At 43.4% G+C, this 23994-nt stretch overlaps 1 long non-coding RNA gene across 1 annotated transcript; it reads right to left on the bottom strand.

Annotated features, from left to right (window-relative positions):
• Positions 1-14211: 14211 nt before the first annotated feature.
• On the bottom strand, positions 14212-18139 carry LOC141277898 (uncharacterized). The gene is made up of 3 exons (XR_012329771.1): positions 18098-18139; positions 14971-15079; positions 14212-14288 (listed from the first exon to the last, which is right to left on the bottom strand). It is a non-coding gene; the product is annotated as an uncharacterized lncRNA (long non-coding RNA).
• Between the last annotated feature and the right edge of the window lie 5855 nt (positions 18140-23994).

The raw sequence follows: 23994 nt of genomic DNA, 5'->3' as shown, positions 1-23994 counted from the left end.
AAAGGATAACTTTGGAGGTGATAACTTAATCTGGATCAGGAAAGATGACCAGGAGTTAGCTAGGCAGATAGGCAAGTGAGAGACTCCCATGTAGTGGAAACATCCTGGGCAACGGCTTGGGGACTTGAAATAGATGTTGGGAGAACCATGCATGGATTTCTTTAGCTGCATGTAGAGTGCGTGGCTGGGAGAATGGCCTCTGTCAGCCCAGGAGTTCAGTTCATTACCACCCAGCGCCTTCCCAGCAGCTGAGTATAGATGGTGGAAGACAGCAAGAGTCCCGAGTAAAAGGAGCTAATCAAATGTCAGAGCTTAATCATGAAAATTAGGAGTAGAATTAAGGCTTTCCTTTCCACTTCAGATTTTCAGCCTTTGCTGTCACTAAATACCATTAAATGAAGTGATACAACCTATTAGGGTCTTTCAGACAGTTCTCTCTGGACTCATGGAGATCTCTTTAGGGAGATTAAACTTTGGAACCAATGGTGTAAATAGGAATTATCCAGGCAGAATTAACAAGAGTAGGTGGATGCCATTTGAGTTGTATATATTTATAGTCTATAAAAGGAAACCTAAAAATACCCTTAGAACAGTGATATGTTCTGTGGCAGATTTAGTTCTATAGAAAGGGACAGTTACACCATTCACCAAGCATAATTATTTTTAAAATGTCTTCTCTAGGCCTCACAAACTTTATAATAAAGAAGTACATGCTGTCATGCAAATTGTTAGATGTCTCAAGGAAATGAATTGGCTAGAAAGTACTCTTTAGTCACTTTGCAAAACTAAGGAGAACTTTGCTCTTCCATCTTTTATTTTTCATGGTATTGATTAATTTATTTTTGAGTTGACCACAAGCTAGGTGTAATCTAAAAAGTAATATACAAATGCAACAAATTGGGTTATCCCTCTTTTTTTTTCTCATAAAAAACAAACCATCAAACATGGGAACTAATAAGTGATTTCCCAACACTCAAGATTACAAACTTTTGTACTTGAAAGCAGGAATGTGCTGGTAATTTTTATATTTCTCCCAGAGCCTAGTGCAAGCCAGTAAAATAAGTTAATTTATTTAATCCCAACAAATATTCACCAGTGCCTCCTCTGAGCCGTGCAGTGTTCTAAGTGCTGGGGGTACATACAATGGTCAACAAACTGGACAGAAATGGTGCCTTAAGAAACTTGCAATTGAGTGGGGGGAAAGAGATGAAAGATAAATGTAAATAATGTGGCTATAAAAATGTAAATAATGTCAGATGGTGGTGAGGGCTATGGAAAACCATACATCAGGGAAGGGGTAGGGTTTACTGGGGGTTGTTTGCTGTTATATGCAGAGTGGTTGGGGAGGCTTCACCTTGATAAGGTGACATTTGTACAGAGACTTGAAGAAAATGAGCTAAAGACCATGTGGATGTCTGGGGAAAGAGACACTCAGGCAGAAGGAGCAGTTGTGCAGAGACCTTGAGATGGCATGTGCTTCGCATGTTGTAGCAACAGCAAGGAGGCCAGGGGGATGGGAGTGGAGTGAGCAAGTGGCAGAATAATGGGATATAAGATCAGAGCGGTCTTGGGATCAGATCCTATAGGGCTTGTAAGTCTCTCTAGGAACTTTGGTTTTTATGCTGAGTGTTAAGGGGAGCCACTGAAGGCTTCAAGAGGAGTGTGTGCTCTGGCTCATATGGGCTGAAATGTGTCCCCCTGAAATTCACAAGTTGAAGTCCAAACCCCCAGTACCTCAGAATGTGACTGTATTTGGAGATGGGGCCTTTAAGACCAAATTTAGGTAAAATTGGGTCATATGGGTGGACCCTAATCTAATAGGACCGGTGCCCTTATAACAGGAGGGGATTAGGACACAGACATGCGCAGAGGGAAGACGATGTGAAGACACAGGAAGAAGACAGCCACCCACAGGCCAAGGAGAGAAGCTTCAGGAGGAGCCAACCCTGCCCACACCTTGATCTTGGAGTTCTGGCCTCCAAAACTGTGAAGAAATAAATATCTGTGTTTAAGCCCCCCAGACACTTGTCCTTTGTTATGGCAGCCTGAGCAGACTAAGGCACTGACCTTCCTTTTCAAACAAGGTCATTCTATCCTCTGCGTGAGTGCAGAATGTAATGGGCAGGGCAAAAGCTGGAAGAACAGGTAGATGCTATTTTGATTATCCAGGTGAGATTTCCTGGTGCTTGGTTCTGAGAGGTAGAAGTGGAGGAGGTATGAGGTGGTTAGATTTGGGATCTATGTTGAAGGTAGAACAGATGGAATTTGCTCTTGGCTGAGGTACTGGATGTGAGACCAAGAGAGGACACAGGATGGTCTCTAAGGTTTGGGGTGTGAGCAGTTGGGGTGTGAGCAATTAGGAAAACGACATTACTGTTTTCTGAGATGGGAAGGACAGGGCGAGGAGGGGGTTGGGAGGGCAGTGTGGGAATCAGGACTAAGGTCTGGTTGTGTGACTCTGACATGCCTGTTAGAGACCCAGTAAATGCATTGCCAGTGCCAGGTAATAGGAAATAGAGTTTCAAGAGCCTTTGTCTACCGAGTACCCAGTAGGCGATTGTACAGTGCCCATTGGATAAGTGAATGGATGAAACTGAAGATGAGGATTCTAGCTTTGCTCCTTTTTGGTCTTTGGAAAAGCACATTATCTCCCTCTTTGCATCTGAAAACAATTTAAATCCTACTGCAGAATTATCTTGCTTCAAGCTATATTTTTACACATTATGATGTGATGGCAGCTCAGGGGTTCATGTTGTAAAAATATGTTGCATTACTGTTTTGAAGGAATTTTCCAAATGTAGTAAAATAGGACACATAATTTGAATAACAAAACGTTGGATGTCTTATCATTTCTGGAACATGGTCCTTCTCTCCCACTAAGCTTTTAGTTCATCTTGTCCCCTTGGGTCTGTCCACATCAGAGCCTCCAAGGGAAGTACCCTTCAAGTGTTACCCTGTGCTGACAAGGCTAATGGTGGCCACTTACATGACTCTGCCCATAACATTGTGAAAATTTGCTTCAAAATAATGCATAGTGTCCTCTAAAGGAGTTAGAACAGGCTAGAGAAATTTCAAAATTCTACCCAGCTGACACACTGTGACACAAATATTTTATGGATGAATTTTTTTCCAACTGTGATTTTTTTCCCTTGATACTATTTGAATACCATTTAAAACTTACAGAAAACTTCCAAGAATAGTGCAGGAAACTCCTGAATACCCTTTACCCAGAATCACCAATTATTTACCTTTTATCCTCCTCTCTTTCTTTGTACACACATACACACATTTTTTTTCTGAATTATATGAAAGTTGGAGACATCATCACCTTTTAAATACTTTGTCATGCATTTCCTTAAAATATAAATATTCTGTTATAAAATCATACTATCATGATCAAAATCAAGACATTTACCATTAATAAAATGCTGTTATTAAGTCTACAGTCCGTATTTAGTTTTTTCATAGATGACAATAATGTCCTTTCTAGCCATTTCTTTTCTGATCATTTTTTTTAAATTGAAGTATAATTGACTTACAGTGTTGTATTAGTTTCAGGCATGCAGCAAAGTGATTCAGTTATACATACATATATATTTATTTTTTTCAGATTCTTTTCCCTTATAGGTTATTACATAATACTGAGTATAGTTCCCTGTGCTATACAGTAGGTCCCTGTTGGTTATCTATTTTATGTATAGTAATGTGTATATGTTAACACCAAACTCCTAATTTATCTCTCTCCCCTTCCCCCTTTGGTAACCATAAGTTTGTTTTCTATGTCTGTGGGTTTTCTGATCATTTTTAATCTGATGATCCAAGATCACAGATTACCTTTGTTCTAGCTTGTTTTCCTTTAATCTAGTTTCTCAGCCTGCCTTTATGTTCTTGATCTTGACATTTTTGAAAAGTAGAGGCCATTTATTTTGTGGAATGGCTTTCTATTTGACTTGTCTGCTATTTCCTCGTAACTAGATTTGGGTTCTGCATTTGGCAGGAATAACATGGAAGTACTGTGTCCTTCTTGGTGCATCGTATCAGGAGGCACAGGTCTGTTTGTTTTAATTTTGGTGATGGTGACTTTGCTCACTTGGTAAGCATAGCATTTCCCAGGTGTCTTCCTTGTAAAGGTACTATTGCGCCCTTTGTAGTGTCTAAGAGATTTGTAGGGAGATACCGTGAGACATGTAAATATCCTGCTTCTCATTAAGCTTTCCCCTGCTGGTTTTAGTATCCCTCCATGAGTTTCTGTCTCTAGGTTGAATGACTTTTATTGGTTATCTTTGATGAGTTTCTGTCTCCTGATTGATTAAAGTGTATGACATCTATTGAACTCAACATTTGCAGGATTATTTCTTCCTAGATCTGTGTGTAGAGCTCAATGAATCATAACTGAAGTACACATGTAATCACAGCCTTCATTACTTATAAAGTCCATGATTAATTAAAATATCTGACAAGGTGTCATAAAATGAATGGACCCCCTGGGAAGCCAAAGGGGTCTGTTGCAAGCCTTATTTAAAATTTGAAGACCATCTTACAGCGTTGACAGTTCTGTATATGTAGGATGTGTATGACCTACATATATTCTGGATGGTATAAAAGAAGTTATTAAAAGTTATAAAATCAATTCCTGATATGGGTTTGCTTTGTTTTCTTTGATCTTTTCCACTCAATAGTAGAATGAGCAATATTCCATTTAAGTTTTAGTAAATTGAAGTGCTGCATAGCTAAATGTAAAAATGCCACTTTCTAAGCAATTTTAAGAAACTTTACTTCTTATGACAACACAGAAATTACATAAATGCTGTCACCGCCCACATGCATATATGATGCCCTTTTCCTCCTCTTCCTGTTACATAAGTTTTATATTATAGGGAGCACACATTGCACTTTTTTTCCTCCTTGGTTTTTTTCCTAAATAACAACTATGCCATACCATGAAAACCAAATTGAGGCGCAAATTATTTATGTGTTTAAATGATAATTCCGGCAAAACAGTGAAGATTATTGACCCAAGTATATTGAATCAATTCACAAACAATGTCTTATAAGTAATAAAATTACTTTGTAAATATTCAACAAAATGAAAAAAAAAATCTCAGTTCTTAGTTCTCCTGTGTGTCTCCCTGGCTTCCAGGTTACCACGTTTTATCAGGCGGCTGTAACATTTCATGTTAATTCTGCCCTAGCATGGGGCCAAATGGTTGGAGCTCTCCTGGCCTTGGCCATCTAGGATCTGTTCACCAAGGGCTGGCCCTACCCCCAGCCTCTGTCCAGCCTACCTAGGTACCCACACAGACTCGGGCTTGCGTGAGAGGTCTGAGGAAAGGAAAGAACAGAGCAGGGACTCACCTACCTGGGTGGTGAGTACAGAGCCACGGAATGCTCTCACTGTGCTGTCTGCCCGGGCTTTTTGCAGGACCACAGGCTGAGTGAGGCAGAACCGGGTTTTTGTTTGCATGCTGTCGCGGGGTTTGTAAGCCAGTGTCGAGCGTCACTTCCAGCGAGGAACGTCAGAGACTGAGAATTTTTAATGTGCTCTTCTATTGCAAGACTGAACTCACAGTCTGTTAGCAGACAGCAAGAGACAAGTTATTAGACTCTGATCTTTGTTGTATGCATTTAAAATGGGAACTCCTGGGTTACAGTTGGATTATAGTGGAAAGGATGGGGGATGCAGAAACAGACCAGAGTAGGGGAGCGTTTCATTATGAGGACGGCCCAGAGTTAAATCCTTTCGTAGGATGTGAGATCCAGTAGATGTTCAAGGGGAGTGCAGATACACAGGCCTTCAGACCTTGTTCTCAGGCTGGGATTATCATTTTAAGGAACCTGTAGCTTCCTTAATGCGGACTGAATGTCATGGTACCACAAACGGCTTCCTTCCCGGTGTGTTCTGAGCTTACCGCGCTTTAATGTGTAGGAGCAGCAAATCCAGCACCACATGAGTGAAATAATTCTTTTATAATATTTGGCCAAAGGCCGGGATGTTGAATAGTCCATACGATGTATATGCTCTCTTGACATATGTGTTTATCTACTTGGTAACATGTACAGCAGTGTTCTTAAAGCATTCAAATATTCACTGCTCTTTAGAGGAACGAAGAGTTCAGTCACGCTATAATTTCTTTATGCAAAATCAAGCAAAGCATCTGTAGATTCAAAGTGAGATCCTTGCCCTCTTTGGGAGATCGCTCACGGAGCCAGCAGTGTCTGGCTGCCTGTGTTGGTTGCCTCCACCGATACTGTTCCCCTTCAATGCCTGTTTATTGAACTAGTGGGCTAATAGGTCACCGTTTTGTTAAGTGGAAGGGTTTATGGGCAGCTGGATGGTCAATAACATTGACCATTCATAAATCAAATAATTAAGTCAAAGGAAGCCCACACAAGGTAAGCTGACAGTCGCATAGAAAGTAACTTCCCACAGACACTTAACTGTACCATTTATTTTGCTAGACTCCAGGCTATTCTGGGATTAGTTTGGAGTGGTAGCTTTGGATTTTGGAATGTGGAGTAATACACATCACAGCTGTAACTGGGCATTTGTGTTGCTTCTGCCACTAGAGTGACATGGGGCTGTCACATTTAGTGAGCTGGTCATTCCCCAGGGGTACTCCACAGGGTACTTCTGAAGTTGCCAGGACTCAGACAGGAAAACCGAAACCACTACCGTACACCTTACGTTCCTACAGAGCTTTAGAAGTTTTAAAGAAGAGTTCTTAGACTTCCCTGGTGGTGCAGTGGTTAAGAACCCAAGACACAGGTTCGAGCCCTGGTCTCGGAAGATCCCACATGCCATGGAGCAACTAAGCCCACGGGCCACAACTGCTGAGCCCATCTGCCGCAACTACTGAAGCCCATGCACCTAGAGCCCGTGCTCCGCAACAGGAGAAGCCACCACCCACGTGGAGAAGCCCATGCACCACAACGAAGAGTAGCCTCTGCTCACTGCAACTAGAGAAAGCCCACGTGCAGCGATGAAGGCCTATTGCAACCAAAAATAAATAAATAAATTTATTAAAAAAAAAAAAAAGAAGAAGAGTTCTCTGCTGGCCGTATCTGCTGGGGAGGGCAGGAATGTTCTCACAGTCTTTTCTCACCTTCTCTCCATGGCAAGACCAAGGGCAAGGAAGCAAAAAAACCATTACTGAACAGAGGGAATCGTTGCTGTCAGTGGGGCTTGGAGAACACAGACCTTTAATTGTAGCAAAGGGAACATCACTCCATACGCTCTTGATAAAAACTGATTGTGTCTCGGAATTCCCCGGTAAAAGATGTCTGAGGGAGACTCAGAAGCCAGTAGCAGTTCACCTGCCAATAGATTTAACAATGAAGTTATTAATTCACATCAAATAACATATAGTTTAGAATAGAACATCGCTGAAAACAATCACAAACATCTATCTTCCCCCAAATTTAGATAGCATATAAGCTATCATAAAATTATCCACAATTTTCTTACTATGGTCCAGTAAAATTTAAAAATCGAAACAAACAAGAATATTTTTTTTAATTGTCCATAATCCCATGACTCAGAAAAAAATCATTGGTTGTTGTTCTTTATGGTTTTATTTCCAAGGACATCTGTGTTTCTCTGACGCAGACTAGCAACCGTGTGAGCCGTGTGATTCCGCTTTGGCTAATTTCTCTTGCTAGTAAGGAGCTATCCAGATTTCTAGTTACTTCCAATGATCTCCCTGCTGAGGGTGGCTCAATGGAAGGTGGGAGGATGGTACCATTTTTGGCCAAATGGTAGGAAAGAAAATGAGAATAATAAAGGTATTGGTACTTAAAGATGATCTCTTTCAGCCAGAGATAAACTGCTGCCTATAATATGACACAACAAACCTAGGACAAAGCTAGAACACAACCAGGGCCCGAGACTTCATATCCTTCATTGTTTGTTCTTCATCCTCTTGGCCGACACCGGGAATTCTGGCAATGGCGGACGTGTTCTTCAACTTGGTTCAGTCTCTCTTTGTCTTCATCTCAACTCAAAGCAGTAACTTTCTTGCTTCCTATCCTGGTCCTCAGAGGAATGGATTTTCTGCATGGGAGCATTTCCACTTAAGTCTTTGGTGTTTTTTTTTTTTTTTTTTTTTTTTTTTTTGCGGTACGCGGGTCTCTCACTGTTGCGGCCTCTCGCGTTGCGGAGCACAGGCTCCCGACGCGCAGGCTCAGTGGCCATGGTTCACGGGCCCAGCTGCTCTGCGGCATGTGGGATCCTCCCGGACCGGGGCACAAACCCGTGTCCCCTGCATCGGCAGGTGGACTCTCAACCACTGCGCCACCAGGGAAGCCCGAGTCTTTGGTGTTTTAAGCAGAGTTTTAGTTGAAAATGTAGCCTGTGTTTGTATTTTGGCATTTAGTGTTCAATTCAGCTTAATTCTCATAATAACAAATGAGCGGCAGAGGGGTCATTTGAGAGGACAAGACTAAAGGGGCAGGTAGAAAAGAGACCATCACCCACTGGAGGTCAGGTGGCCATAGACAGGGTGAAGGGCAAGCAGGTGAGAGGCATTCATAGGGATGGTGTGAGGGTAGAAGTCAAGGACATGCAGAAATAAGAGGGATCAAGAAGCTCAGTGAAAGGGTCTGGGCTCAAGAGAATCCGGGTCCAGACATTTCTTCCATCTAATTTTGTAATTTAAAAATTGTGGTAGGGGGCTTCCCTGGTGGCGCAGTGGTTGAGAGTCCGCCTGCCGCTGCAGGGGACGCGGGTTCGTGCCCCGGTCCGGGAGGATCCCACATGCCGCGGAGCGGCTGGGCCCGTGAGCCATGGCCGCTGAGCCTGCGCGTCCGGAGCCTGTGCTCCGCAACGGGAGAGGCCACAACAGTGAGAGGCCCGCGTACCGCAAAGAAAAAAAAAAAAATTCGTGGTAGGGTGTGGGAATGCCCTGGCGGTCCAGTGGTTAGGACTCGGTGCTTTCACTGCTGGGGACCCAGGTTCAACCCCTGGTCCGGGAACTGAGATCTTAAAAGCCTCATGGTGCGGCCAAAAACAACAACAACAAAAAATAGCGGTACGGTATTGATTTTTATTGAAATGTAATTTCTTCTTTTTTGAGGCTATTGAAACACACCTAGGACTGACCGTTGTCATCATTTCCCTGGTCAATTAACCTTTATAATGAACAAATCTAAACTTCGTATGGTATTTGTAGTCTTCAAGCTTGTTCCTTGAGGTGTAAGTATATTTAATAATATTCTAATTTTATAATAATCCACAGAAATAGGCTGACACTTTAGAATTCAGCATGACTGTGTCAAGAGTGGAAAATATGTTTTCGGTTAAGTTAAGAAGAAAAAGGAGTTCATGGTCAAATGAGTGTTCAAATATAAATAAGAGTTAGAATGAAGAAAAAAATCCAGAGAGGGGTATAAAATGTACTCTGTTGGCAGTGGTGCTAATTATGACTTTGACGGCCAGGAAAAATATTATAGTGTTTCCCATGCCATCCAGAGGCTCATATCACAATTTATGGAGCATATAAAATGTTGTATTTAAACTCCTGGGAAATTTTAAAACTGTATATACCAAGGTAATACTTGAGAAAATAAAGAATCTTGTGTTTTAATTCTACGAGACACTATAAAAGTTGTTAATGTGAAAGAGTTCACGGCTCCTGTCGGTCCCCTTTGCCTCAGCTTCTCCTCCAACCCCGCTTCTTCTGAAGTAAAAAAGGACAAAAGCCACATGCACAGATTCTGGGAAAAGACAATTTCCCAGGGGTGGAGGGAGTTAGGTGATGTGAATGGAGCATCAACAGGTGTGGGAGGCAAAGATAGGACCAGAAATGGGTGGTTTGGGGGATGAGGTTAGAGGGCAGAAGAGTGAGCGAGCCCTGGGGGTGGAGGAGGCAGAGAAGTCTAAAGGAGAGAAGAGCCCAGCAAGAGCTGCAGGGGTTTTTCTGACCTTCCTTAAACGTCTGAGAGAGAAATGAGGATGTTAATTCCCATCTGGGCCATTCTTCTTTGACTGGGACCCTGATCTACCATGGTGTAGTGAGGGTCAGGGCCATATAAGGACTGTTAGATCCAAGGGACAGGAGACCAGCGCCACCCTAACTAGGTCCACGTTGGAGGACAGAAGCCCGCTGGTTCCAATGTATGTTGTCTTATTTAACCCTCATAACAACAGGCATTCCTGGGCCTTTTGAACTGGTGAGGGAAACTGTTCATTTCAGTCACAGGGTTCTTCTTCTTCTTCTTTTAAACGCTTTGGAAACTCTCTCAACGGGAAATGTTCTCTCCAAGCCCAGAATTGTTAATCCTTTTGCAGGCTGACTTTGTGCCTTATTCTAAGAAGAGAACATTGACAGTAAATTCAGTGTCCCCTTAAATTACCCCTTTATTTAAACCTTTAAATGTGTTTCATTTGTTATCGTTGTTTGTTGTTCTTTTTAAGCCAGGATGCTTACCCATCCTTACACCATCTATATTTGGGCATCCATGAGACAAAGAGCTGAAATCAATGCTGGCTATGGCTTTCTCAATTAGTTCAAGGGTTCCAAGGGTCCCTATGTGCCCTAAGCATTGTATGCTAACTCGATAATAATAACTTACACACATATGTAATGTTCACCGACTTTACTGTAAGGAATAAGATACAAACTTGTTTATAAACATTATTAAATTTGTAGTAGCTTTTGCTTCATTCAATGTGTATTAAGAGTATAGTGATTGTCATGACCTTGTTTTGAAAAGCACAAAGGGATTCTAATGTTGAAAAAAGATGGAAGTCAGTGGGGCAGAAAATGTGATTCAGAATAGCACCTAGCTCTCCAGACCCTCCATCACTTCATTTGGTTCCTGACAGAACTTGTTCCCCTTACGGGAACCAGCAAGAATGGACCATGGAATCAAATGACTTGGATATGAATTCCAGCCCTGTTCCTCCATTCCTAGCTATGTAACCCTGGCCAAGTTCCATGGCTTCTGCTTGCCTCAATTTTCTCATCTGTACTATGGGGACAATAATAGGGCTACTTACAGTGTTTACCATAAAGACTAGAATACAATTAATATCCAACAAATAATGACTATTGTTTTTTAAAGTTAACAGTAACTGCAACTTTTCTTTAAGAGGCCAAGGCTGTGCAGTTTCAGTTTGATTGGACAGAACCCCTGTTTATGGTGAGTGTGCTTTGCCTGACCTCTGTAATGGGGAATTCCATATGTAGAAAAGCCTGCCTTCCCACGAAGGATAAGATGATAAAATGATCCCCAGTAAATGAGGCTGATGAAAATGTTCAGTTTTGCTAAAAATAGAATTACCATATGATCCAGCAGTCCCACTCCTGGGAATATACCTGGACAAAACTATAATTCAAAAAGATACACGCACCCCTATGTTCATAGCAGCACTGTTCACAATAGCCAAGACATGGAAACAACCTAAATGTCCATCAATAGATGAATGGATAAAGAAGATGTGGTACATATAGACAATGCAATACTCCTCAGCCATAAAAAAGAACAAATAATGCCATTTGCAGCAACATGGACGCAACTAGAGATTATCATACTAAGTGAAGTAAGTCAGAAAAAGACAAATATCATATAATATCACTTATATGTGGAATCTAAAATATGGCACAGATGAACTTATCTATGAAACAGAAACAGAACTACAGACATAGAGAACAGACTTGTGGTTGCCAAGGGGGAGGGGGGAGGGGGAGGGATGGATGGACTGGGAGTTTGGGGTTGGTAGATGCAAACTATTACATTTGTAATGGATAAGGAACGAGGTCCTAATGTATAGCACAGAGAACTATATTCAGTATCTTGTGATAAACCATAATAGAAAAGGATATTAACAAAGAATATAATATGTGTATAACGGAGTCACTGCTGTGCAGCAGAAATTAACACAACACTGTAAATCAACTATGCTTCAATTAAAAAAAAAGAAAATGTTTAGTTTTGTTCAGAATGAACAAACTCGGCACGTGTTTAGTAGTTCCTTTTATTTAGATTAAAGGGAAAATAAAGAAGCCGAAGGCTTCCAGGTAGACCTGCCCGACAGCCTGGGACCACTGACCAAGGGTGTCTGCCGAGCATCCAGGCTCCCCCTGGGCTGCCTGCCTGCGTGCTTCGACCTTGACGGCAGCTTCTGGAAGACAACCTGGCAGCCCTTACAGTCCATTAAGACAGCAGATGCAAGCACACTCGGAAGCCAACTGCTGAAATCAGGTTAACGTCAGCCCCGTTCTGTGGCTGCCCGCTCACAGCCAATGCCAGCTCAACCCAGAACTCTCAAGGTTAGGTCATAGTAAAGCTCCTGCTAATGGACATTTCTCAGTAGGATCTGTGCTAAATAAATGCAGAACTGGGCGGCTGTACGGCTTCTGTTTGGAATAGAAGTTGCCAGCCTATCATTAGGAGATGGGAGTGTGGTCGCGCATAGAAAATAGGAGACAAATGCACAGAAGCAGAGTCGTGTGAACACTAAAGTATCTGAGACTGGATCTGTGTTCATTTCCTAGAAGATGAAATTGTTTCAGTGGACTTAATTGGGTTATGTGGTTGAAATTTTTATGAAACAGTAAGGTTTATTTGTATCTTGCCATTGCGACAGTAGTGTGGGTCCGTGGGGAGAAACAGGAAGGGAGAGTTGAGTAGTTCAAGGATCATTTGTCTTTATCTTTTTTCTCTGCACTCTCTTTTGCTTACTTGCTTACTCAAGTTTGTACTTACACTGAGAAAATCTGCTGTGAGGTTTTCCTCTTGTGATTCAGAGTCAAAATGATTTGAACTTAAATTTTGGGAAGAGGAAAGAATTTGAAGGCCGCCATCTTTATGGTAACAGTACCATTGTCCCTGAGGGGAAATGCCTTTCTGTTAGTCTGAAAGGAAAAATGATGTGCTTTTTCTCCCTCACCACTGCCTTTCTGGTGATTGTGTTCCTCTGATGGGCTGATCCTCTGTTCACCCTCTGCTGTTTTCCTTGGTGGTGCCCCTACTTCTCTGTTTTCTTTGCCCCAGCACCCAGTTCAGTGTAGCCCCACAATGGCCGTGTGCGCCTGCTCTAGACTGGGCACATAGCTAAGCATTGGGGTAAATGAGATAAATAACTCTGATCCTTGCCCATAAAGGGTCCATAGTTCTAGTGGTATAGGACTTGCCTGCCCCTGGCAGGAAAAGGCACAGCAAAATGAGTGGGGGGAATCCCAAGCAAATGCTCTTTTCTCTGCAGTTCTTGCCTAGAACGTGCCCTAGGTTCATTTGGGTGCACGGCTGGGAATGAAGGTGAATAGAAGCTGGCTTAACTGGGCATTTCCGGAGGGATGGTTTAAGTAGCAGTGCTGCCAATAGTTAAGTGCATGGGCATTGGAATTAGGGCTGGCTTGGAATCCTGGCTTTGCCATGAACCACTGTGTGACCTTGAAAAGTGTACTAACCTCTCTGAACATCAACTTCTGTATATGCCAGAATGGGATAATAATGAGTTCATAGGGCTGTTGAACGACATATTATAAGAAGTGCAAAGTGGGTAGCACATAGCAGGGGCTTAATAAGTGGTAACTGCTATTACTTTCTAGTTGTTTATGTTTGTGGATGAGTTTGGGAATGTCTCTGTGAAGGGTAGGACTGCAGTATTGGGAGGATAGGATAGCCAGAGCAGGCGACACGTGAACTGTGAGTGCCTGGGAGTCAAGGTGGGTCTGAGGAGGTGGGGGCAGGGCCGACCTCTTAGCTTTGGCAGCAGTTGGGTTTCCTCCGGTGGAAAGGAAGTGGCCCCTTCAGCCAGCCAGATAGCCAAGCTCCTAGTGTCAGGGAGCCTTTTAAACGGAGCCTTGCGAGTGTGTGCCATGCAGCCTACGGTAATAAGATTCATGCTTCTTCGCTGGGAATCTTCCCTCCAGACAGCATTTTAAATCTCCTCCTATTTGGTGCACAGAACTGAGGTTCAGGACATATGTATTTCCAAGTGTCATTTTTAATTTAATGCATGATTGAACATATTACCACTGGCACAGCTAAATAGTTAAACTAGAATCCATCAATTTGTCCTGAACCGTTGACACGCAAGGTAATGCTATGGTTAAATTAAATTTAAATGTAAGAAGGAGAGGCAGCTTGGCTTCCTGGCAGCCCTGGGGCCTGCTTTGTCAGTGAGGCCTGGCTGCAGGAGGAGAAGAACATTTTAAAATACGAGGTGCATCGCTCCCCTCCCCTCCGTATGGCTTCGGGAATGTGCTGATTCTCTTGTGTTTCTGGTTATTCTCCCTGACTGAGTGACAGAGCAGACCAGGTGTCCGGATTCTGGCAGGAAGGCACTGTGCAAATGTAAAAGCAAATCACTGTTAATGGGAAAAACCTGGTTTGCCAATCATAACATTTCAGAACGAGAACAGATTCAGGAGACCCCAGAATGTCAGAGTTGGGGAGACCGGCCAGAACTTCCATCTAGCTCAGAGGGGCCGGGAAACCTCCCAGGGACATCTGAGTTGAGAACCGATCCCTCCAACTCAAAGCAAATGTTCTCTTCTCTGCATTTTACTTCTCTCTATGCGAAGACGTGGCCAAGTGTGCCCCGCTGCTCCTTTCTGTGAGAGCCTGGGCAAGTGCGTGAACCACTTGGAGCTCCATTTGCTTGTCTGTAAAATGGGCATAAAATCACTAGCTGTCTCATAGAGACATATAGATTGGAGTATAGTTGATTTACAGTTACTTTTATTATTGACTCGACATTTTCTCTGAACTGTTTCTCTGGCAGTGGGGATGCTCAGGCCCCCGAGTGTGTCCTCTGTAGCCTGGTCCTCTCGTGTCCCCTTGTGGAAGGACCTGAGATGCCCTGTGCATCAGTCTCCTGGGGCTGCTGTAAGGAGCTACTGAAAGGTTGGTGGGTTAAAACCATAGACATTATTCTCACATAGCTCTGGAGGCCGGAAGTCCAAAGTCAAGGGCTCGGCCGGGCCGGGCTCCCTCTGAAGGCTTTGGGGGAGGACCCTTCCTCACCGTTTCCAGCTTCAGGAGGTTCCCAGAAATCCTCGGCGCATGCCTGCAGCACTCCAGTCTCTGCCTGTGTCTTCAAATGGCCGCCTTCTCTTCTCCATGTGTCTGTCATCTTATAAGGACATGCATCGTTGGACTTAGGACCTACCTGGGTAACCCAGGATCTCATTTCATCCCTGATCTCATTGTGAGATCCTTACCTTATCTGCAAATAGGGCCATGTTCACATTCACAGTTGCAGAACATGGCCATACATTTTGGGGGGCCACCACTCACCTCATCTAGCTATTGTTGGGGTGAGGCCTGGGTATTAAAGGAATTAGGAGGAATTAAACTAGAAGGAATTAAACCCATAGACTTGGCTTTGGTTGAACGTTGTACTAACCCACCATGGTCTCTAGTACTTAGAGAGGTGGAAATGGTAGAAAGAGAGAAATCTGACTGGAAAGACATCATTCAACTGATCAAAATGAAACATGAATTTTGACTGTAAATAAGGTGGGCCCTCATTCATTCATTCATTCAATTCATTCATTCATTCAACAAATATGGATTGAGCACCTACTCTGCCCCTGGCACTACTGTGTGCTACATACCTGAGAAAGAACGAAGAAAAAGACACTGTTTCTATCCTTATGGAGCCAATAGTGTGGGGAGGAACAGACAGGGAAAATTTTTTAAATTATAAAACAATATAGTGAATCCAAAGCTTGAGCATTCTCAAAGTATTTTGAGTGCAGAGAGGAAGCCTGCAGCCCCGTGTGGAGTGTGGTACAGGAAAGAGAGGGGCTGAGTGGTGTGTCAATTCAGGTTTACTGAGGGAGGTGACAGTCACTCAAATCTGACACAAAGTATGTCCATGGTGGAGAGGGTAGGAAGAGGGCAGAGGCTTAGCAGGCACAGGGAACTGACTGCATGAGCAAGGGCACTGGGGCGTGTCAACCAATGTAAAGACCTGAAGCTAATACAGGCTTCTTATGTCGCAGAGAGGGAGGTGGGCGTGCTTGATGAGTCTATAGCTGTAGGCAGATGATGGAGAGCCTCTCTGTGCTAAGTATAGAGCACAGCTCTTGTCCTGCAGGGTATCCTTGAGAGGTCTTCAGAATTATAAGCATTGTAGAGTCAGATTTGCTCTGTGGAGGATGCTCTCGGCTATGTAGACGAGATTTGAGGGAGAGGGAAGGAATGGGGACAGGAGACCATTTAAGGAGGAGTTTGCAGAAACTCACTCAAGACATGATAAAAGCCTGAATTTAGTTACTGAATACTGTGAGAGTACAGGAGAGAGAAAAATTGCCCTCCAGAACCCCAGATTGGATGACTGGGAGAACAGCGATGGTACCAAATGAGTGAGGGGGCATAGGGAAGCAGATTTTGAAGAGGAGAGCCTGATTTCTGCTGTGGGTGTCCACATGTAGGACATCCAGGTAGAGGAACCGGGTGGAGACACCAGTTTGGGGCTTGGGGAGAGGGCTAAGCTGGTGATAGGGATTTGAGAGTTATCAGCATCCGTATCAGCTTCCTAGAGCTGCTCAACAAAGGACCACAAACCACCAAGAGGTCACAAACCACAGTGACTTAAAACCACTGAAATTTGTTCTCTCACAGTTCTGGAGGCAGAAGCCCCCAATCAAGGAATCAGCTAGGTTGGTTCCTACCAGAAGTTCCAGGGAGAAGCTGGTCCCTGCTTCTGTGATAGCTTCTGGCGGTTGCTGGCAATCCTTGGCATCCCTCGGCTTGTAGACTCATCCCTCCGACCTCTGCCTCCATCTTTACATGGACTTCTCCCTTCTGCCTGTCTCTGTGCTTCGTCTTCTTTTATAAGGACACCAGTCATATTGGATTTAGGGGCCACCCTACTCACTATGACCTTATCTTTACTAATTAAATCTGCAAAGATGCTATGTTCAAATAAGCTCACATTCTGAGGTTCCAGGAAGGATGTGAATTTGGGGGCACACTGTTCAACCCAGTGAAGCATCTACGTGGTATTTAAAACAAGGGAGTAGATGAGGTCATTCAAAGACACAGGTAGAAAGTTGAGGACAAAACACATACTTTTGAGGGCAATGTGGACGGAGGAACCCGAGGATGAGAGAAAGAGAGCTGGAGGACAGAACTGGGAGAGGATGCATGACAGGGGCCAAATGGAAAGTATCAAGAGGACGATGGGAGTAGATGTTTATTAGTGGACAGGGCTGTCATCTGGAATTGACACTAAGGGGAAAGGAAACTGGCCAAGAGTAAAAGACCCATGGCCAAAGCTGAGGACCCTTTCCAGGTGTAGACCATGACTCTGCAGACGCGCTGTTCAACCTTCCTTATCGTGGGCTTTCCCCATTTGAGTTCAGGAGCCGAGAAGGGGCTGAGACCAGTGATGCAAGGATGAGGGTTTGGTGGGTAAATGGGCAAGAGGGACTGGGTGTAAAAGAATTAAGTCAAAGAGAGGAGAGGAGCTCAGGTAATCGCCCATGGAATTGGGGGGAAGAGGACCAGGAGCCTCTGATTGATGGGGAGAGAAAGGTAGTGATTGATTAGATGACGAAATGCAGCAAATAGTGCCTGAATACGGGGTGTTAAACAGTGATTAACAAGGACTTACATTTTCTCATTTCAAACGAGATAACTTCACATTTCATGAATTCTCCATCAGCTTCACTTTGGTGAAAGGGAAGCACATAAGCTCGGTGAAGGTGTTAGGGGTGAAGAGATGTAGCTAAATGGAAGTTTAGCAGCATAAGGAAACTGTGTGAATCCCCAAGGATTATTGATGGCTGGGAAAAGCTTTTCCTGGAACGGAACTGATTTATCCAGAGTCACACAGATGATCAGTGGCAGAGCAGGGTCTCCGTTAATATCAATCATCCTGACTCACACGGACCATCCATTCCCAAACTTGATGACTGTTTCTTCTCAGTACACCTGCCACCATCCCTCCTTTTCCACCACTTCCACCTTAGCTCACAGCCACATCACCTGGGCTGGACTTCACTGGGAAAGGTGTAGGTGTTGTTCACACTTCCAATCCCCTCTCTCCCCGATCGTGTTTCATAAATCATAGAATGATGGCGTTTCCAGAGAAGAATAATGAGACTTTCAACGGGTTAGAATGTTTCTATAGATACTATACCTTTCCCCTGTTACAGTGTGCTTCATTACTGATTTTCTTTCACTTGTTTGCCTGGTGCCAGGAAGTATAAACAGAGCAGCTTCTCATTACATACCTTACAGAGAGAAAGGAAGTGTCATAGAGAAAGGAAGTGTCATAGAGAAAGGAGCCTAGAAACCACTCTGATCACACTCTTGTGGACCAGATCCCCTGCTTCTCCTCTCCAGCTGTACTTGTCCTACACATTTCAGCCCCAACTCCTGTCCTGTATCCTTTGTGAATTCTTCCCTCACTATTTCAGGCCTCCATCAGCTTTTTTTTTTTTCTTCTGACTTCTTCTGGCTTTTGTTAACTGTACTGTTCATGAGGCATATTTTATAGAATCCTTTGCATTAGTTATTTTTTTGTATTTCTTTTCCTCCTGGCTAGATTGAAGAATTCTTGCGGGAGCCAACTTGGCATGGCGGTCATCTGCAAGAAAGAGTAAGAAAACCTGAGTACAAACCTAGTTTCACAAGTTATTGACTCTGTGATTTTGTTGTTTACTCAGTGGTTGTGAGATGTACCCTGGTCTCTCCCAGCTTCATCACAAGCCTCCTGAGGTCAGGTGAGGTAGCCCACGAGAACGTGCTGCTCCGGTAACGTGCCTGCACATGCTAGGGGCTCAATGCATAACTAGCGCTTTATTCAGAAAGCCCCCTTGAATCATCGCAAAATAAGTGACATCCAGGGGTGAGGGGCCGCTTCTGTGTCCTACGTGGCTCAGAACACAGTGGCTGCTTAAGTGGAATTGTGGCCAGAATATATCCACAGAGATGGTCTGCTTAAAAATTTTAAAAGGAAATTGTGTGTTTCATTACTGATTTTTTTTTTTGCCCGTTTTTCGCGTGCTGCCAGGTGCTACAAACAGAGCAGCCTCTATTTACTCCCTTATCTAGAGAAAGGAAGTTTCAGTTACGTGTTTTTTGTTGTTGTACATTCTTTTTAAAATATTCTTTTCTATTATGGTTTATCCCAGGAGACTGGATATAGTTTCCTGTGCTCTACAGTAGGACCTTGTTGTTTATCCATTCTAAATGTAATGGTTTGTATTTACCAACCCCAAATTCCCAGTCAGTTATGTGTTTTCATAAAAATGAACCAGAAGTTTAACAGGGTCCCTGTAGGATGTTTCAAGCCCAAGTTCCTTCTGGACTGTCCTGCAGGAGGGTCCAGTATTGGGGTTTGTGTAGGAAATGGTGCTTCATTCCCTAGTTTCTGCATTGTTTGGATTTGCATCTTCCATTGCTTTTGAAGCCCAGACTTAATGGGTAGGGGAAAAAGAAAGGTAAGGTCCATCTACATCAGTGACATCAGACACAGCTGGATGGCCAGCCCTGCCAGGTCCACTCAGCCTGCTGCCTGCACGGTCAGAGCAGGGGAGGTAGCTGGCCAGCCGCTGGTGAGACCTTATCAGCTGTGCAGCTGTGGGCCCTGGCACGTCACTGCTTGGGCTTAGTGGTGGCCTGCCAGCGGCTGACCCGCTTGTGATTAGGCTGGAATGCCCAGCAGATGGGGCAGGTTTAAGCCACACTGCTCTGGTCAGGAGCAGCCATTTTTTATCACTGTCCTATTGAAGGAGATCGAGGTGCTCAGGTGATTCCTTAATTCCTTTGGCCCCTGGCCTTTAAAACGACGGTTAGATTTTACGAGCTCTTGGACACTTTTCTTTTTATAGTCCCAATTTCCCCAAGCCTGTGCCATTGATGCCAGCAGTTCTGGGACAGCTCGTGCTGTGATTAGAATCCGGGATACTTTTGAAGCTGACCTTCATTCCCTGTTGTTCTTAGATGATGCCAGAACTTGGAGCGTTCTGCATCTTAAAGGGAATTTCGAAGCTGAGATAAATACTAAACTTGTGAGTTGGGGTGCTGGGGGAAAGGGGTGCTGGACAAGTCAACAAGAAGGTAGAAGAGTATGGGGGTCTCCTGAAATGTCATGTCAAGGTCACCAGGATATCCATTCATGGCCACCAAGTCAATGAGTCCTGGAATTAGAGACCATCAGAGAATCATTCTTTTGACTTAAACCTGTCCTTTTATTGAAGAGCAAGTTCTCCTGGGAGGGGTGGCCAATTCATCTGTTTTCAGACCTGTCTACTTAAATGTGCATGTGTTTATCAGATCATTTGCTGAGATTAGATTTTGTTGGAAGGGTGCAGGATGGAGAGGGAGGACAATGGAAATCTGAGTGGGGTGAGGAATCAGGAGAGGGGCCACAGGTAAGAGAGGGGAGAGGGAGTGAGGCTACCTTCCTGTATTTTCCTAGGCTTGGCACCATTGAGGAAGAGAGTGATGGAATATCAGGGTGTCTTGGATGACAGTGACAGTGAGAAAGAAGGCATGGTTAGAATTCTGCTCTCCTAGAGGGAGACAGGGGGCAATCCAGCCGATAGCTTAAAATACAGCAGAGTGTTACTTAGGGTCCAGGGGCTTTGTCTTATATAATTTTTTTCTGAGTGTAAAACACAGCCTGATACTTTTTAATAGATTCTCCCTCTCTCTACTTCCCCTGACCCCCACCCAACACAGCATTTCATAGACCACTGCTGGAAGCTTAGTCCCCTTCCTTGGCTCTCCTGATGTCATATTGGAAGTAGGACAAGGGCTTTCCCACAAGGTCATGCTACGAGGGCTGATTAGTGGAAAATACGTTACATTTATATTTAAAATAACAGGTATGGACTGTTCTATAGCCCTTGGGTTGTAAATATTATCATGTCTCTTTTATTTCCCCAAATTAAATTAAAACTAGCCTGTGAGAATAAAATATGGTAAACCTAAAATTACATTTTTGCGGTCTTGGTTAAAACTGAAAGAAATAAGGTTATGGTGGTTTTGATGGGGTCAAACCTTGAAATAGAATAAACTTTGCTGATAAAACTAGTTCAAGAATTCCAAACGCAGGGCTGAACAATTCTGTAACTCAGCAAGATGAGAAAGATTAAGTTAGGCAGGCTTGTACTTGGTGGTTCATAAAATACAATGGACCAATGACCCTCAGCCCAAGGAAGGAACCTCATCTTTTAAATTTCTACATGCTCCGACTCTTGTAGATACAAAGGTGATTCTTCCTAACTTTTGATTAATGAAGGCCATAGAATCCTTTGGATGAGATCTGGCCTCTCCTTTAGAGATTATTTTTGGATAATTATCACCCAAGATTGGAACCTATAATCATTGGTCTCTGTTAACTTCAATGTTTGTTTAAAAGTAATCATTAAAACTGTATATTCCCTTAAACTTATCAACCATGTTATGGGAAACTGAATTTACTCCCTAATAACTAAATTTCTGTCTATGATTTTACTGGCCATAATAATATAAACTAGGTAAGTTTCTCTGTTCAGAAAAATATTTCAGAATCCAGAATTTCTTCCTTTAGAGTCAGCATTACAAGTAAAACAAGATTTTGTTTATGTCCAAAACCATAAATTCTCATTATTTCATAGCTCACCCCCCTCCCCAAGATAGGGAGAAGTCTAGTCTTTCTTGGGATCTATCCTCTAAGAAATAGGACAATAGAACCCCAGAGAGTTATAAGGGCTAAAGTGAGGCCTTTCAAACCCTGTTCTTAAGCCTGCATGAGAGCCCTGTACTTCCAGGATGCACTCAGCCATCAGAGCCCTAGACCCTGATACCTGGTTCTATGTCTGCCGTTGAGCAGACGTGGGGGACTGAGAAAATTCAAATACTCCCTCTTAAATCAGACACCAGAGCCTCACCGAACTCAATGAGATTAATGTGTGTGGATGGGTCAGTTGTCCATCTGCATCCAACTAGGACTCTGATTTTACCTAAATTCAAGTAGAAAGTCAAGGTTATGTAATGAATTTAGGGCACTCATTACAATCACCTAACATGTTCAGGGCAACCATGTTCCAGACTTTTAGCATCAAAATAGCCTGTAAATAGTGTGTATGTGTGTTGCGGTGAAGTGAGTGAAGGTTCCTTCCAGGATTCGTGTGTCCTTAGAGCTCAATGCCATTTACACACTGCACTGCACATTCTGAATTCTTGAATGATACCCAGTAGGCTTCTTAAACCCACAAGTGATCATTGTTAGAAGTGATACCTTCATTCTCCCAAGGTATCCAGTTCAGCAAACCAATTATATCAAGACCCGTTTTGCTTATTTTGAGCTGCTGAACTCTACTAAACTGGAGAAATATGCATTTGACAACCATTGAAGTTGAGTTTTTGGCTCATTACCTTCACCTGAGGCTTCTTGTTGGACTTTTTCAAGGTCATTGACCCCATCCAGTCCAACCAAGTTCTGCTTACATTTTTGGGACCTCATGGTATATGACCAGGGGTGTGTATCATATCTCCTTACACTAAGCGCTCCCCTATTTGAAAGAATCTCATAACCTCTCCTCTGTCATGAAATGCTGTTGATTAATTGATTCTATTCATTTATTCATTCAGTTCTTTTATTTAATAAATAATGCCTGCACTATTCTTGACCATTAGTCCAGAGTTAGGCAACATATACTTTTTCAGCTCTAGGGATAAAACAGCAAGAAAAATAGGCATGTTTTCAACTGTCACAGAGCTCACAGTCTAGCAGGAAAGACAGACATTAAGCATATAATGACGACTAATTAAATGTATGATTATAGGTAGGTGAAATGCTGTAAAGGAGAATTGGGCTACGGGAACATTTAACAGGGAGACCTAAAGGTCGGGGAAGTCAGGGAAGGTTTCTTTGAGGAAGTTGAAGCTGAAATAGGATGGAAGCACTTATATATCAGTGTGTATGTAGCATGGACGCTATTTTACTGGGTTTTAAGATGTGCCTGGTACCCTGAGTCCCTGTTACTGTGCTCTAGTGGCTGAGTTGGCCGTAAAGCTGTTTCACTTGTCTCTGCATTTCTGGAGGCAGTGATTCAATGGGCCATGCATGAAACTATGAGGCCTGTGCCCAGGTCAGGGGCTAGAAGTAACCCTAAAGGTTTCCTTCAACGTTGAGTCATGGCCATTATGAGTATCCCTGAGTATTCTGAGTTTCAGGATAGTCAATGAATTAATTAAGCGCCTTCTTTTCTAGCCTAGTGCTAATGATAGGGTAATTCGGGTTTCTACTCCACTATCAGTCCAAAGGGGAAAATCGAGTAAGTGTTTGTCTCATTAACAATGGCTCCTAGTCAATGGCTCCCCTTCCCAGCCCAGCCAAGGATTCTTGGCGTCTCCTCCATCTACTTCTGAGTGGCTCTGAGAATCCTATCCTGGCTGTCCCAGAATGATCATTTCGTTTTGCTCACTATGTGGTTTCTTAACTGTGCCAATACCTTTGCTAGAGTGCCAGGTGGGGCCTCTGACTCTTTGGACATGAACCTGGATCTAGGTTCTCTTGTTTTGTTGAAACAAGGTGGCCGTGTGCTTTGGGTTACTGAGAGCATCCAAACTTGTCATCTGCTTTTCCTTGAGTCAAGGTTAGGGTTCAGGTTTGCCACCATCAACACACTGCTTCTCCAGAAATTGTACAAGGCCCTTGAAAGGAAAAGAGAGAAGTAAGAGGCAATATAAATGATCACACCCAGCGCGGCCCTCCTGTGGTCCCCTTTCCCACTCCGGCTGCCCCAACACACTTTTTTTTTTAACTTTTTATTTTATATTGGCGTATAGTTGATTAACAATGTTGTGTTAGTTTCAGGTGTACAGCAAAGGGATTCAGTTATACATATACATGTATCTATTCTTTTTCAAATTCTTTTCCCATTCAGGTTGTTACATAATATTGAGCAGAGTTCCCTGTGCTCTACAGTAGGTCCTTGTTGGTTATCTCTTTTAAATATAGCAGTGTATACATATCAATCCCAAACTCCCTACCTGTCCCTTCCCCCCCAACCCGTCCCCCCTGGTAATCGTAAGCTCATT

Source organism: Tursiops truncatus, chromosome 2 (assembly GCF_011762595.2).
Source record: "Tursiops truncatus isolate mTurTru1 chromosome 2, mTurTru1.mat.Y, whole genome shotgun sequence".
NCBI lineage: Eukaryota > Metazoa > Chordata > Mammalia > Artiodactyla > Delphinidae > Tursiops > Tursiops truncatus.
Note: the sequence above shows the minus strand (reverse complement) of the source record. Positions and strands in the feature narration are given on the sequence as shown.